Source organism: Aquarana catesbeiana, unplaced genomic scaffold (assembly GCF_042186555.1).
Source record: "Aquarana catesbeiana isolate 2022-GZ unplaced genomic scaffold, ASM4218655v1 unanchor219, whole genome shotgun sequence".
NCBI classification, from domain to species: Eukaryota; Metazoa; Chordata; class Amphibia; order Anura; family Ranidae; genus Aquarana; species Aquarana catesbeiana.
This window is the reverse complement of record NW_027362645.1, coordinates 878652-895751: the sequence shown is the minus strand read 5'-3', so window position 1 is coordinate 895751 and position 17100 is coordinate 878652.

The following is a 17100-nucleotide window of genomic DNA, read 5'->3' as shown; positions in this document are numbered from 1 at the left end:
TAATTTCTTCATATATTTAGGCCATTTCTGTTATATTTCTTGGTGGTAAAAAAATCCCAATAAGTGTATATTGATTGGTTTGTGCAAAAGTTATAATGTCTACAAACTATGGGATATAAACTGGAATTTTTATTATTTTTTATCTTTTTACTAGTAATGGTGGAAATCGGAGACTTATAGCGGGACTGCGATATTGCGGCGGACAGACGAACACTAATGCCCTGTACACACGATCGCACATTCCGACAACAAAATCCATGGATTTTTTCCGACGGATGTTGGCTCAAACTTGTCTTGCATACACACGGTCACACAAATGTTGTCGGAAATTGCGAACGTCAAGAACGCGGTGACATACAAGACGTACGACGAGCCGATAAAAATGAAGTTCAATAGCCAGTGCGGCTCTTCTGCTTGATTCCGAGCATGCGTGGAACTTTGTGTGTCGGAATTGTGTACACACGATCGTAATTTCCAACAACGGATTTTGTTGTCGGAAAATTTGAAAATCCAGCTCTCAAATTTTGTGTGTCAGAAATTCCCACGGAAAATGTCCGATGGAGCCTACACACGGTCAGAATTTCCGACAACAAGGTCCCATTGAACATTTGTTGTCCGACCGTGTGTACGCGGCAATAGCGACACTTTTTTGGGGACCAGTGACACCACTGCAGTGATCAGTGCTAAAAATATACACTGTCACTGCACTAATAACACTCGCTTAGAAGGGGTTAACATCAGGTGCGATCAAAGGGTTAAATGTGTGCCTAGCCAGTGTTTATGTGTACAGTGTGGTGCTTTTACTAAGGGATGTGCTTTGCAGGGAAACAAAGTCCATTCCATCCCCGCTGACAGGGCGGAGCTCTGCATTGTTTACATATGTTGGGGGTCCTGTTCAAAATGGGGGCCTAGTGCAAATAATTTATTCCTGTGGACATAGGAACAAAATATTTATTTTTAAGTGAATAAATGACACTTTAATGTTGATTTCTAGATTTGGATGTTGGGAGTTCTGTTCAAACTTAGGCCTGGGGCAAATCATTTATTATTACACATAAATGAGAAAAAAAATCTTTTAGGAGTTTTCTTTTTTTTCTGTGAATAAATGATGCTCTAGATTTTTAGATCTTACAATGGCAGTTAGGGGTCCTTTTTTTTAAATTTAATTTATTTTTTTTTTTTATTTGAATAGCTATTTATTTCATTTATTTTTATTTAATTTTAAATTGGGACTCAGCGTGCATAATAAAATACACCTAGGAGCTACAATACATTGTATTCATGGATTTTTTTATAGAATTAAAAAAAAAAATGAAAAAATACTAACAATGAAAAAAAAATTAGGAAAAAATAAATAAATAACTGAAAATAAATGAATTGAAAGTAAAAAAAAATATATAAAAATAAAAATGTGTGCTGCAATGAAATGTGTATGATGTCACCCCTTACTGGAGACATAATTACCTTGCCAATTAGTAATCATATCTACTTGATATATGTGTACTGTGTTCACCTATCATCTCAGTTGGTGAATACATGGACATCCCTTGTTTTATTTTGGGTGGGGACTTCACGATTGTCTGTTCTTTACAATTCTTAATACAATATAATACAATATTAAAAATGAAACTTTAAAAATTTATATAAAACAATTAATGTCTATGTCAATGTTCAGGCCTGCAGGCCCATGTCAGATGACATGGGTGGGGGATGGGGATTGGTCAGATGACATGGGTGGGGGATGGGGACTGGTCAGATGACATGGGTGGGGGATGGGGACTGGTCAGATGACATGGGTGGGGAATGAGGATTGGTCAGGTGACATGAATGGGGGATGGGGATGGAAGAGTTTGGACCACATTGTAATGTTCCACAATGACCACAATGAAAAAATGCCTTTAATAGACCATAGTGATCCTTGCTGCCTTCCATGTACCAAATTTGTTTGTTTTCGTTTCATTCGTTTTCTTATGTTTTTGGGTCATTCATTATGATTGCAATTCTAAAAAAAATCGTAAATTCGAATAAATGATTAATTTAAAAAAAATCATAAATTTGAAAATTCTAAAAACAAATCTGAAATGTGCAAATTTGTAAACTCTAAAAAAACTGAAATTTGAAAAAAATTCGGAAATTCGAAAAAAATCCGGAAATTTGGAAATTCGAAAAAAATCTGAAACTTAGAGAATATCGGAAATTTGGAAATTCTAAAAAAATGAGAAATTCCGAATTTCCGCTTTTTTCGAATTTCCAATTTTTTCCGAATTTCCGAATTTTCGATTTTTTTTTTTGAATTTCTGATTTGTTTTTTAATTTCTGATTTCCTTTCAATTTTCTGGTTTATTTCAAATTTCCGAATCTCTTTTTTTTTTTAGAATTGCTGAATGTTGGAATTTCCGTTGTGTTTTTCAAATTTCTGAATTTCAAATTTTTTTCCGAAATTTCTGATTATTTTCGAATTTTTGATTTTTTTTCGAATTTGTGAATTTCAGATTTTTTTCAGATTTCAGATTTTTTTTTCGAAATTTCCGAATTTTAGATTTTTTTTTCGAATTTCTGAATTTCAGATTTTTATTTCGAATTTTCCAATTTCTGTTTTTTACGAAATTTCCGAATATTTTTGAATTTTCAATTTCTTTTTGAATTTGAGAATTTCAGATATTTTTTGAATTTCAGATTTTCTGATTTTTTTTCTAATTTCAGATTTTTTTTTTGAATTTCTGAATTTACAATTTTTAATTTGAATTAACTAATTTACGATTTTATTCGAATTTACGAATATTTGGAAAAGTTTGTGAAACGGGTTTTCATTAATTGGGATATTTCTGAATGAATGAATTTGTTGAAGTTTGTTAAAAAGCGAATTTGGAACAAAACAAATTGCACATGTCTATGTATCATAGTGATCCTTCCTCCCTTCCATATACCCTCGTCCCGCCATAATCATGTTTGGCCACACCCACTTTTATCTGTGGCCCGCTTAGTGCGCGGCAGGTCACTATCTCCCTGAAATGTCCCTGATTGTGAAGGTGAGAAGTTGGGAGAGATCTCAGTGCTGGGGGGAAATGGTGACTTGGGATGATTCCATTGAAGATGATCTCTTCCTATAATGATCTATGAGAAGTATTCCTGGTCACTGTCTGGGTGACATGAAGAAAAGATAGAAAGGTGAGAGGACAAGAAGGAGGATTGCTGGTCAGATTACAGCGGCTGAAAGGAACCAAAATCCCCCTTTAATAAATCCCTCTATGATGTTCTCTTAGAGCAGAAGATACAGAAATGTCATCACATAAACCTCCAAACAATGGATTGATGATTTCTCTATTGCTTTATTCTTCCATTCAGGAGAATGGGAAGATCTCTTCTACCCACCCAATGTAGAGCTGTAGCCAGGCCAGGAACATCCCATAATATACAGATTCTTAACAAGCAGTAACCAAGATTTAACCCTTTCCCTGCCAGAGACATTTTATTTTCATTTTGGCACACATATAAAAATGTACATTTTAGGTCTGAGGATTACTTAAACCCCCCAACACATTACTGTACAGTATATCCTTTCTGAGATCCTGAGACCCTATAGATGAGAAGGGGGGCAGCTGTCATTTTATGTCAGTGCAACTGGATATCCAACCCGTATTTTCATCAAATAACTCGTCATATTCATTGTAATTCACACAAACACTATTCAGGTCACAATTTTTAGGGTAAAATATAAAAGATGGGGTTCCATGGAGTACATAGATACCAGACATGTAAAGACTTCAAATTGTACATCTGTGAAATGGGAAACAATTCCGGTACCAGAAATGGCCCATAAGAAATGATTTATCAGAGTTTACAGATCATCAATTTAGAACTAACAGTAGAAGAATGACTGAAGAAGTTTTATTTACACTCCAACAGACATAACAACATGTAATATGTGGGGGAATTGTCAGTTTTGTGCTCAGACATACCTACACATAAGATCATTTATTTTATTATACAGTATATTACATTATTATACTTCTTTTTTACTTAGATTTATTGTTATCACAATCAGACTAATCCCCCCCCCCATATGTAATAGTATAGTGCAGGGGACGTGTTCTCTTCATGGAGATCAGAGAGATGATTGGAAATGGATGGTAAACCCAAAGCTGTGTTATAGAAGCTCCTAGCTGGGGGTCTGTGTTATACAACCCAACAACTTCCCAACAATCTCATTATTATCTTACTCTCTCATTCATACATGATGATTGGCTCCTATGTTGGATGTTTCTTTGGTGCCTCCTTAGTAAGTGATTTGTGGATTGCACCTTTCCAGAATTTAGACAATTTATTGATTTATTCGGATTATGTATGTGTCCTAATACAGATCTGAAAAATCATATTGGTGGTCTGGAGAAGACATACATTTCTTACTGACTTTTGTTATAATTAGTTATTCAGGGTGGGGGGGCCTGTTAGGTATTAGGGGGGTTATCTTTTTAAATGTGGAATAATAAAAGTGATTTGAGTTTATTCAGTAATGCAGAGTTGTGATTTATCATTTTCTGAGTGGTCGGCTTTGGGTTTAAATTCCATTTCCAATCATTTCTCTGATCTCATTTAGTGTCCTGGGATTAGAATCCGAGGCTGACATCTAATAATCGGATTTATTGTTTATGTACAGAAGACTTTGAGTGAATAAGAGATTCTGTATAAGAGTGAATAAGAGTTGGAAGAATTCTAGAAATGTCTTTAAGGAGACATCGGGGTCTTTTAGACTCTTAATGTTACCTCTGCACTCTGTAGGAACAAAGCACAATCATACTCAAATATCTTCTTCCCTGGCCATGGAGATCGGGGAATGACAACACTGAACCCAGAAGGGATCAGAGCACATCACTTCTGGGTCCATTCTTCACAGGAAGACGAGGAGAATGTTCCCTCATCTGATGTTCTCATACCTGACACTCACCTTGGAGATCCTGGGCGCCCAGGTGGGACTGGTAATCCCTAGACACAGAGTTGGGGGGAGGGGCAGAAGAGGTGGTAAACATTTTGCAGTATTTGGGGAAATACTTGAACTTCCACATGAAAGCTGACAGGAAAATATTAACAATCTCCCAGGTGCTATAATGGTCAGGAGTCTGTTTACAGGTCAGTGCTGTCACCAATATAAACCTTAAGTTGGTGTAACAGAAAGGGTTAAACCAATTTCTTACTGATCTCTGTAGCCAAAGGCACCATGGAGTAATTCATCCTCATATTCTTGAATGTACAGTAGTCATTATTCAGGTCTCAGCACTCTGCTCTCCCCTCCTCCTGTGTACCTGATCTGTGTATACATTAGAGCTTAGAACTCTGGTAGGCTGTCAAGCATGGAAGGTGGATCAGAATGAAAGTACTTCTGCTGGAAACTTTAAATAGTATTTACTTCACAGTGTCTGTACCTACAGAGATGACTAGGAGTTTATCTGAACAGACTCTAGACTTAATCAGGTATGGGCCACCTGACATACTGTTCAATATTGACAAATTATGAATGCAACTTTGTGAAAGAGACAAGGAAGGAATCCAGCAGCACAATGAGATATAAGTAAAAATGTTTACAGAAACAATATTCAGAAATGCAAGTTTATCAGGAGATCATTCCACACATATGATATATGGCCAAACATTTGTAGTCACCTGACCATCACACCTATATGGGCTGGTTGGGCATCTCATTTCAAAATTATGATCATTAATATGGAGTTGCCCCTCCCACCTTTGTGCCTATAACTGTCTCCACTTTTCACAAGATCGTATTTGTGGGAATGTGTGCCCATTCAACCAAAACAACTGATGTTGGATGAGAAGACCTGACTCACAATAAGGTTTAGGTCAGGACTGTGTTCCTCCACACCAAACATATCAATCCATGCCTTTATGGATCTGGATGTGTGCTCAGGGGGGCAGTCATGGTAGAACAGAAAAGGTTGAAAGAAAACAATTGCCTACCTTCACTGTAGAAGGGTAAATGTTCTTGTATCTCCACTTCTATGCAGATGACACCCAAATCTATCTCTCTACCTCAGCTCACTCCATCAGTCTCCTCACTTTTCACCAACTTACTAACAGAGAGATCAGCCTCTATATCACACCACTTCCTCAAACTCAATCTATCCAAAACCGAGCTCATAATATTTCCTCCCCCTCGTGCCTCTTCCCCTGATTTCTCTGTCAAAATCAACAGCTCAACTATCAACCTGTCCCCCCATACCAAAGTCCTAGGTGTAGTCCTGGATTCTGAACTCTCCTTTCGACCCCACATCCAATCACTGTCCATAGCTTTCCACCTCAACATCCGCAACATCACCAAGATACGCCCCTTCCTAATCAATGACACCACAAAGATTCTAATTCACTCGCTGGTCACCTCTCACCTTGATTACTGCAACTCCCTTCTCATTGGCTTACCTTTAAATAGGCTATCCCCCTTCAGTCCATCATGAATGCTGCTGCCAGACTCATCCACCCTATGAACCGCTCAGCATCTGCTACCCCTTTCTACTAATCCATCCACTGACTTCCACTCACCCAACAAATTAAATTCAAGATACTAACAATAACTTACAAAGCATCCACAAGTCGGCCCCCAGCTACACCACTAACCTAGTAAAAAAAATAAACAACTAAATTATTATCTTTGCTCCTTCAAAGACCTCCTGCTCTCTAGTTCCCTTGTCACCTCATCCCACACTCACCTCCAGGACTTCTGCAGAGCCTCTCTTATCCTCTGGAACTCTCTACCACAATCTGTCCGATTATCTCCTAATCTGTCCACTTTCAGATGATCTCTGAAAACTCATCTCTTCATAAAAACCTATTTGGCCCTCAATTAACAACTGTACAACTTATTTTCTCCATCAGCCCATCCCCCACAGTTTTTACCTCTTGTATCTCTTAACCCATCCTCTTAGATTGTAAGCTTTAATGAGCAGGGCCCTCTGATTGCTCCTGTATTAAATTGTATTGTAATTGTACTGTCTGACCTTATGTTGTAAAGTGCTTCATAAACTGTCGGCGCTATATATATCCTGTATAATAATAATAATAATAGGGGGATGGTTGAAGCTGTTTCTGGTACTGCTACTGGTACTGGATTGCACTTGTACTAGATAAAGCTTATACTGGATGGTGTATTGAAGATTTCTTTCCTCTAACACACTGATCAGTAAGGATGAGCCGAACACCCCCCCGGTTCGGTTCGCACCAGAACTTGCGAACAGACCAAAACTTCGCAAGAACTTTAGAACCCCATTGAAGTCTATGGGACTCGAACGTTTGAAATCAAAAGTGCTCATTTTAAAGGCTTATATACATGGTATTGTCCTAAAAAGTGTTTGGGGACCCGGGTCCTGCCCCAGGGGACATGGATCAATGGAAAAAAAAGTTTTAAAAACGGCCGTTTTTTCGGGAGCAGTGATTTTAATAATGCTTAAAGTAAAACAATAAAAGTGCAATATTCCTTTAAATTTTGTACCTGGGGGTATCTATAGTATGCCTGTAAAGGGGCGCATGTTTCCCGTGTTTAGAACAGTCTGACAGCAAAATGACATTTCAAAGGAAAAAAAGTCATTTAAAACTTTTCGCGGCTATTAATGAATTGCCGGTCCCGAGTCTCCCGACAATACACATAAAAGTTCATTGATAAAAACGGCATGGGAATTCCCCACAGGGGAACCCCGAACCAAAATTTAAAAAAAAATGACGTGGGGGTCCCCCTAAATTCAATACCAGGCCCTTCAGGTCTGGTATGGATATTAAGTGGAACCCCGGCCAAAATTTTTTTAAAAAATGACGTAGGGATCCCCCTCAAAATTCACACCAGACCCTTCAGGTCTGGTATGGATTTTAAGGGGAACCCCGTGCCAAGAAAAAAAAAAAATTGGCGTGGGGTCCCCCCAAAGATCCATACCAGACCCTTATCTGAGCATGCAACCTGGCAGGCCGCAGGAAAAGAGGGGGGACGAGAGAGCGGCCCCCCATCCTGAACCATACCAGGCCACATGCCCTCAACATTGGGAGGGTGCTTTGGGGTAGCCCCCCAAAGCACCTTGTCCCCATGTTGATGAGGACAAGGGCCTCATCCCCACAACCCTGGCCGGTGGTTGTGGGGGTCTGCGGGCGGGGGGCTTATCAGAATCTGGAAGCCCACTTTAACAAGGGGACCCTCAGATCCCGGCCCTCCCCCCTGTGTGAAATGGTAAGGGGGTACAAAAGTACCCCTACCATTTCACAAAAAACTGTCAAAAATGTTAAAAATGACAAGAGACAGTTTTTGACAATTCCTTTATTTCTTCTATCTTCTTTCTTCTAACTTCTTTCTTCCTTCATGCTTCGGTTTCTTCCTCCATCTTCTTCCTCTTCTGGTTCTTCTGGTTGTTATGGTTCTTCTGGTGTTCTCATCCAGCATCTTCCTCCGCGGCGCCTCCTTGTCTTTATCTTCTTTTCTTCATCTTCTTCTCGGGCCGCTATGCATCTACGATTGGATGGAAGGCTCCTGCTGTGTGACGCTTCTCCTCTTCTGACGGTTCTTATATACACCCAGTGACCCCGCCCCCCTCTGACGCACGGGGACTTCCCTGTGGCATTCTCTGTGACGTCAGAGGGGGGCGGGGGTAACGGGTGAACATATTGCGAAAATCAAAAAGGGCTGCATTAAGCACAGCGTTCCCCGTCATTATTTGGAGTGTCACAATACTGGTACTTCCTTTTTGATTGACAAGTTCGTCCCACATTGGAGGGGTGAGTCTAGTCTAAGGGGTGTGTCGTGGCTCGAAACTTTTTGGATCTATGAGTTGAGGTGCTACTCGCCGTACAGCATGAATGTAGAATGGGATGTAAATTGTTTCATTAGCCGTGCGTGAGGTGCGCCTCTGCTCCTGAGCCGCAACACACCCCTGGTTTTGTGACCTTTTTGCTTTAGATTACATTTTTGATCAATGTGATGACATTTTTACAATGTATGATTGATTACAATTTAGGGTTCATTTCATGTTTTGTGGGGGGCATGATTTTTGATACCCTCTTTTTTCTGGAGGGTGTTTCGTTTATGGGGGTCACATTTACTAGTCATCTAGTGTCTCCACCAGTGTTTTTATCATTTTATTTTATTCCTATTTTATCGTTTTTTGTGTCCGTTCCCCTCTCAGGCTGGCACTGTGGCGCCGCTCTGCACTCACTAGGGAGGCTTGAGCGCGTATTACTCTGCCGTGGCCGCAGGGGTTGAGTGACATGTATACCCCGTTTTTCTAACCATCTAATCCTGGCAATCCATGCTAATTTACGTGTTTATGTGCCAGAGAGGTATCTTTTGTGACACCTTGAGGAATTCCAGGCGTTTGTTGTCTTGTGCTATAGCAGTGCCTGACTTAGGGGGGCGTGGTATGGCTGCGTTGGAGTGGGCAGCCAATTATCAGGAGCTAAGCGTGATGAGGAGGGCTCCGTAGCTGGGCCGTCTCCTCTGCGCATGTGCGGTGTGGAACACAAGCTCCTTATGTGGGAGTTGCCTTACCACCAGCTGCTGATTGGCCTTGACGCACCCTCCTTTCAGTCGAGATGAAGTCAGCCTTTGCCAGCCGGCCGCTCCCTCTGTTGCTTATGAGGCTTGGAATGCAGGCTCAGTGCGGGGGGGACGGATGAGACACCAGCGGCGGATTGGCTGCTGGTTGTCATCCCCTCCTTAGCAATGCAGCTTGTGAGGCTTGGAACGCAAGCCGGGCGGACGTTACAGTATCCGAGGCTATTTGATATTTATAGCTACAAATCCTGTATGCTGGGATTTCTTTTATAGCTTGGGTCCATAGGCTGTGCCTCTGTATACTAAATGCACACTGTCTATGGATGTTTATGGTTTTACTGTTTTTCTACTTCGCCATGATGGGGGCGGTCCCGGTCAATTTGTAATTTCTGTACAGTCTATAAGTAAGTGCAATGTGGGGAGGCTGTCTTATGCCCCTGTTGAAGACTGTGTAGTCGAAACGCGTAGGGCTGGCGTTTTCAGCTTCCCACATTTTTTTTATCTGTTTGTGATCACTTTTATTATGTATGGATTTTATCCAATAAAACCCCATCTTTGACCTACACCATGTGGAGTTCTTTTGTCTTTCTCCATGGTTCCACTTTGAATTGCCTCCTCCTGACCACTCTGTTCCTGAACCGAAGGGTGTGTGCGACAGTGGTCCAACTTCTGCTCATGATGGCTACTCTTCACCGGTGACCGTGACCTTCAGGACATCCCTTGGTTGGACATCACGGGAGACTATCCCCTATGCTCTATTGACGCACTGCTATACGGCATGTGCATCCTACGGATCTGGTAAGGGTATCCAACTTTTCAATTGAAGATTTGTGTGCCGTGATATCTGTGGTCGCCCTTCCATTTGAGTGTTTATTTCACCTCCGAGGGTATATGGTACCCCCTCTCAGAGAAGACTTTCACTCACCTTATACTTCCAAAAAAAAACAGGACTTGGAAAAGCAGTAAGGAAAGCAAAATACACACATGTATGTTAATTTGAGACACTAACAGAATACGTTTGAGGTTTGACCCTTTTGCAGTGTAAATTAACAGCATTTAAAATGAGTGCACCCACAAATGGACATCTATTAAGGATTAAAACAACATTAGGCACAACATCTTGAGAAAGAATTTTAAAAATAAGGCAGCACAGACAGTTAAATCAAATTGAACGTAAAATCAACAAAAATTGCCAACATAAAAAAGATTTCATGGTAAAATAACCACCACCCAAAAAAAAACAACAAACCAAAGTAACAAATATATTGCATAAAAACACATCTGTTTTGCAACAACATAATAAACAAAATACAAATCGAAAATGCATGCGTTAGAAACTCGATAAGGACACCCAAATGTACTCTCTTGCACGCACACACACACACGCACGCACGCACGCACGCACGCACGCACACACACACACACACACAATCTTGGCTCTTTTCAGGGCAAAGTAAAGAATGCTATCTGCAAGCTTTATATAACATAGGTTTGTGTACTAATGAGGCAATTGCAAACACATGGGACAGTCCATGAAACACACAAAATGCAAATTCACCCAATGTAGAGAGAACTTAAAAGTGAGTACACCTGTTAAGGATGTCCTTAAATTACTAACCCAAAAAACACACTCTGAGCATGCCCAGAAACATCCAACTGCTGTTCACACACAAAAAGCACCACCCAAAAAAAAAACAAAGTCCCTGAGCATGCCCAGACCAACCCAAATGCATTTCACACACCAAAAGGCACAGGAAAAAAACAAAGTCCCCGAGCATGCCCAGAACAACCCAAATGCAGCTAGCACAAAATAAGCCACCCCCCTGTCCAAAATTAAGCACATCATCCAGCATGCACCAAAATTACAGGTGGGACAAAACACCCCCCAGTTCAGGGGGGCAACTAAAGAGCCTAGCATGTGCAAAAGTTATACAACAAATACCATTACAGTCTAAGGGAACTGACTTGGCAATTTTACTAGTCCCCACTTGGCTGGCTTATCTTCTAGTTATTGGCCTTAAAATGGGTATGGGGCCCAGGTCCCACCCTAAGGGACATATATCAATGTCACCAATTGGACAACCCCAAAAACGAAACAAGGAGAAATGCCTTTAAATATGCCAAATTGCTTAAGGGCCAGTTCATACCAATGCAGTCCATTGGTGTGGACCATATAACCAAATTTTATGCATCAAAAATGCATGGAAATTTGGTTATATGGTTTTCAATGGCATAGTTCACACAAGTGCTTGCAGTTCCAGTGCGTTCCAGTTCCAGAAAAAAAGTAGAACATGCTGCATTTTTTCTGCACTGGACTGTACTGGAAAGCTGTAAAACACATCAAAAATGCACTGGAATGCATTTGTCCTTATTTAAGGTTAAGAAAAAAAAGGGGGGAAAAAAAGCACTGGACTGCATCAAAAATGCACCAAAAATGCACTGGAACGCATCAAAAATGTGCATGCAGAAAAGCACATAGAAGGCGTCTGGACCGCATTTCTATGGTGTGAACTAGCCCTAAGGGCCCTAAGGGCCAGATCACACTATAGAAACGCAGTCTGAATGCGTTCCAGGTGCTTTTCTGCATGCACATTTTTGATGCATTCCAGTGTGTTTTTGGTGTGTTTTTGATGCATTTTACAGCGTTCCAGTACAGTCCAGTGCATAAAAAATGCAGCATGTTCTACATTTTTTTCTGGAACTAGAAACGCACTGAAACTGCAAGCACTGTGAACTCTGCCATTGAAAACCATATAACCTACTTTCCGTGCGTTTTTGATGCAGAAAAAAAACACACTGGACTGCATGTGGTGTGAACTGGCCATTAAGGAATAAGTTATTTAAAAATACTTGCGGCTATATTGAAATGTCGGTACGGCAATACACATAAAAGTTCATTGATAAAAACAGCATTAAGAAAAAAAACAAAATTAAGAACAAAAGTGTGGGGTTCCCCCAAAATTCCATAACAGGCCCTTCAGGTCTGGTATGGATATTAAGGGGAACCCCACGCCAAAATAAAAAAAATGGCGTGGGGTCCCCCTAAAAATCCATACCAGACCCTTATCGGAGCACGCAACCTGGCAGGCCACAGGAAAAGAGGGGGGAATGCCCCCCTTCCTGAACCGTACCAGGCCACATGCCCTCAACATTGGGAAAGTGCTTTTGGGTCCCCCGCAAAGCACCTTGTCCCCATGTTGATGGGGACAAGGGCCTCATCCCCACAACCCTTGCCCGGTGGTTGTGGGGGTCTGCGGGCGGGGGGCTTATCAGAATCTGGAAGCCCCCTTTAACAAGGGGACCCCCAGATCCCGGCCCTCCCCCCTGTGTGAATTGGTAAGGGGGTACAAAAGTACCCCTACCATTTCACAAAAAATCTGTCAAAAATATTAAAAATGACAAGAGACCGTTTTTAACAATTCCTTTATTTAAATGCTTCTTCTTTCCATCTTCTATCTTCTTTCTTCTATCTTCTATCTTCTATCTACTTTCTTCTATCTTCTATCTTCCTTTGGTTTCTTCCTCCATCTTCTTCTTCTTCTGGTTCTTCTGGGTCTTCTGGGTCTTCTGGTTCTTCCTCCGGTGTTCTCGTCCGGCATCTTCCTCCGCAGCATCTTCTTCCCTTCTTTGCGCTCGGGCCACTCCGCATCCATGGGAGGCTCCCGCTGTGTGACGCTTCTCATCTCCTGAGGGTTCCTAAATAGTGGAGGGCAGGGCCACCCAGTGACCCCGCCCCCCTCTGATGCACGGAGATTTCCCAGAGGCTTTCGCCGTGCCGTCAGAGGGGGCGGACAGGGAAGTCCCCGTGCGTCAGAGGGGGTCACTGGGTGGCCCCGCCCTCCGTTATTTAAGAACCGTCAGAAGACGAGAAGCATCACACAGCGGGAGCCTCCTATCATGGTGGATGCGGAGTGGCCCAAGAAGAAGAAGGGAAGAAGACGCCGCGGAGGAAGATGCAGGACGAGAACACCGGTGGAAGAACCAGAAGACCCAGAAGAACCAGAAGAAGAAGAAGAAGATGGAGGAAAAAACCGAAGGAACATGGAAGATAGAAGAAAGAAGATAGAAGAAAGAAGATGGAAAGAAGAAGCATTTAAATAAAGGAATTATCAAAAACTGTCTCTTGTCATTTTTAACATTTTTGACAGTTTTTTTGTGAAATGGTAGGGGTACCCCTTTACCATTTCACACAGGGGGGAGGGCTGGGATCTGGGGGTCCCCTTGTTAAAGGGGGCTTCCAGATTCCGATAAGCCCCGCCCGCAGACCCCCACAACCACAACCGGGCAAGGGTTGTGGGGATAAGGCCCTTGTCCTCATCAACATGGGGACAAGGTGCTTTGCGGGGGACCCCAAAGCACCCTCCCAATGTTGAGGGCATGTGGCCTGGTACGGTTTAGGGGGGGGCGCTCTCTCGTCCTCCCCTCTTTTTCTGAGGCCTGCCAGGTTGCGTGCTCGGATAAGGGTCTGGTATGGATTTTTAGGGGGACCCCACGCATTTTTTTTTTCTTAGTTTTGTTTTTTTTCTTAATGCTGTTTTTATCAATGAACTTTTATGTGTTTTGCGGGACCGACATTTCATTATAGCCGCAAAGTGAACCAGCGTAAAAAAAAAAGTCTAGAGGTGCGCCCGTTCAACCTATGCAAATGCATTTACGTTGCTTGACATTTACTAAGATTTTGCCGGTGCACTGAACCAAAGCATTTGAACACGCGCAAATGCTGTTTGAGCATGCGCAGTGTATAAATTCACCTCCCGCAGCTCCAAATGTATTTTTCGGCGCTGACGGCTTGTTCACAGAAAGTTACTTTCTTATTCTATTTTGGCCATATTTGTTACTTGGACAGTTAGTTCTACACTTCCCCACATCACCCCACATCACCCTCATAATATTGGCACTTCCAGCTTGTTTAAATTTGAAGTTAAAGATGCCGTGCACCATGTCTATAGTGGCGTACCGATCACCTGTTCCCATGCTCTGGGAAGAGAATAGTAAATGGGGGATCGCGCTGTGTTACCAGCGCAAATGCTTTGTAAATACGAAAATGTAATTTGCGCATCGGCGTGCACCACAAGTCATGTAGCAAATGCTTCGTAAATCAGCCCCATTGTGTGATGCTTTGATTGGTCACAGCATTTTTGTGATTGCCATCATCCAATGGACAGGGCAGTCAGAGTACTTTGGTTGTGCATACTAGAGGCCATCCACATATGTACAATAGGCAGATAGAAGGCAGTTACTATACACAAAAAATAATGATGATGATAATGTCCTTCACAATGATGATGATGATTTAACAATATGACTGAATTTATTTAATCTGGTCTACATCATTATACAGCAATGTGTTACATTTACAGCAATCTTTTCCCCAGCATTGTCCCTCTTGTATTCAGTTCAGGTTTTAAAAGTATAATGTAGAGTTTTGGAGAAAACATACACAATAATATTCCAGCACTGGAGGTCAGTATGGCGAATATCTCCACAGCCACCATGTATTTCCCTCTGGTGCTCAGATAGGCCGGGATCATGGCAATCCAGACACTGCAGAACACCAGCATGCTGAAGGTGATGTACTTGGCCTCATTAAAACTGTCCGGTAATGTCCTCACCATGAAAGCCAGAACAAAACTCACAGCTGCCAGAAACCCCATATAACCCAACATAGAGTAGAACCCGATAACTGACCCTTCATTACACTGAATGATGACCTTCCCAGGATAGGAGTCCATGTCATACTCCTGAAATGGTGGAGAGATGGACAACCAGAGAATGCAATTCATAACCTGAATGGATGAGCAGAATAGCATGACTGTATTGGGAAGTTTGATACCCACCCATTTTCTACAAGAGCTTCCAGGTCTGGTGGCTTTAAAAGCAATGAAGACCATGATGGTTTTGGCTAGGATAGAAGATGCTGAGATGGTGAAGGGAACTCCAAAAATGACTTGTTGTAGCATACAGGTAATATCCACAGGACGGCCAAGAAACAGGAATACAGAAAGGAAGCTCAGTATGAGGGAGAAGAGCAGAATGAAGCTGAGGTTCCGGTTATTGGCTCTGACTATGGGAGTCCTCCGTAACAAAAAAAAAAGTCCAAGTATAAGGAGAGATGTTGTAGCAAATGTGACTGAAGTTATAGAAAATAATAAAACTAGAACATCCTCCTTGTATGATAAATACTCATTGACCTTGTCAATACAAATATTTTTAGCTTTGTTGGGCCATTCATTTTCAGGACACTTCTTGCAGAGTTCACTGTCTGTAGAGTAAAAATAAGTGAAAATAACATTAAGCATAGTATACCGAGAATTCAACTATTTGACAGTTTTGGCCTCTTCCGTGTAATCATTTTCAGGACCATTACTTTTTGATAAGTGAAAAACTGTTGGAGGCTTTCTCAGGCAGACAGTAGGAGGAGGCAGTATCCCGTTGCTTGCCTAAAGTGTAAGTAAACCCCTCTATCATTTTGAGCCAAGGAAGCTTCCATCTTTGCCTCTGTTTAATCTACAACTGCCATGATGCTGCACATATGATCAGTTATAACACCAGCCATTGAATGGTTTGACAGTTTGGTTGGGAGCACAACCAATGAGAGTGTTACATTTCCGGCACGTGACGTAAATGAAACTGGTAAATGAATGGATTTACTTCCACTTTAAGAAAGCCTCCAACACCCGCAGAAGGGTCAGTAGTAGAAGAAAAGTGCAGCAATCTTTCCCCAAAAAACATCAGAGAGGTGTTGGGGTACATGTATGTTCTAAAAGCAAGTGAACCCTCGTATGATATCCTGATAAGAGTGTTCCCCAAAAACCCATTCAGATCTGGAGATCATTCCGACAAGAAATTATGACACACACAAGGCATGCAATTCAAAATGATCCAATCCTTTACTTCCCTATTTTCACTTATATAACCAACATGACATCACAACAAAAGTCCAACCTCTTCATTAATATACAGACATTACGTATACATCAGATGTTTAAAAAACACCTAAAAATAATACATTATTTCTTCATACAGAAACTGTCAACAAGAAAGAACTTCATGCGTCATTTAGAGGAAATCATGTTATTTACAAGGATTTGAAACTAACTTTTGATAGACGTCACATATACATATTATTCTAAGATGGATACATATTTTTATAGCTAAAATGGTGGACAGCAAGCTAAAATATCCTTACAATCCCCTCTTTGATCATAAATGTATGATCTCACTTCCTTTATCATGGTGGTATTCTCAGCTTGCTTCTGATGATACACACCAAGATAAGTTTTATTGGGAGATGAGGGATCTAAAATGCAAGTGGCTCTATTATTAAGGCACATAATAAGCTTATACACAAGATAAAGGAAAAGGAAAAAGAACACAATAATGATTAAAATTATGGGAATATCCCTTATCCAAGAGAATATCCCTCCAAATCCAAAATTAACATTTCCAAAAGGACTCCAGGTCTGGGCTATGTTGCGAGCCTCTTGTTGCAGCTTGGCCACCTCTTTTCTATGCTAAGCTATCACATCATAATAATCTGGTACCTCTATACTGGTATTGTGTAC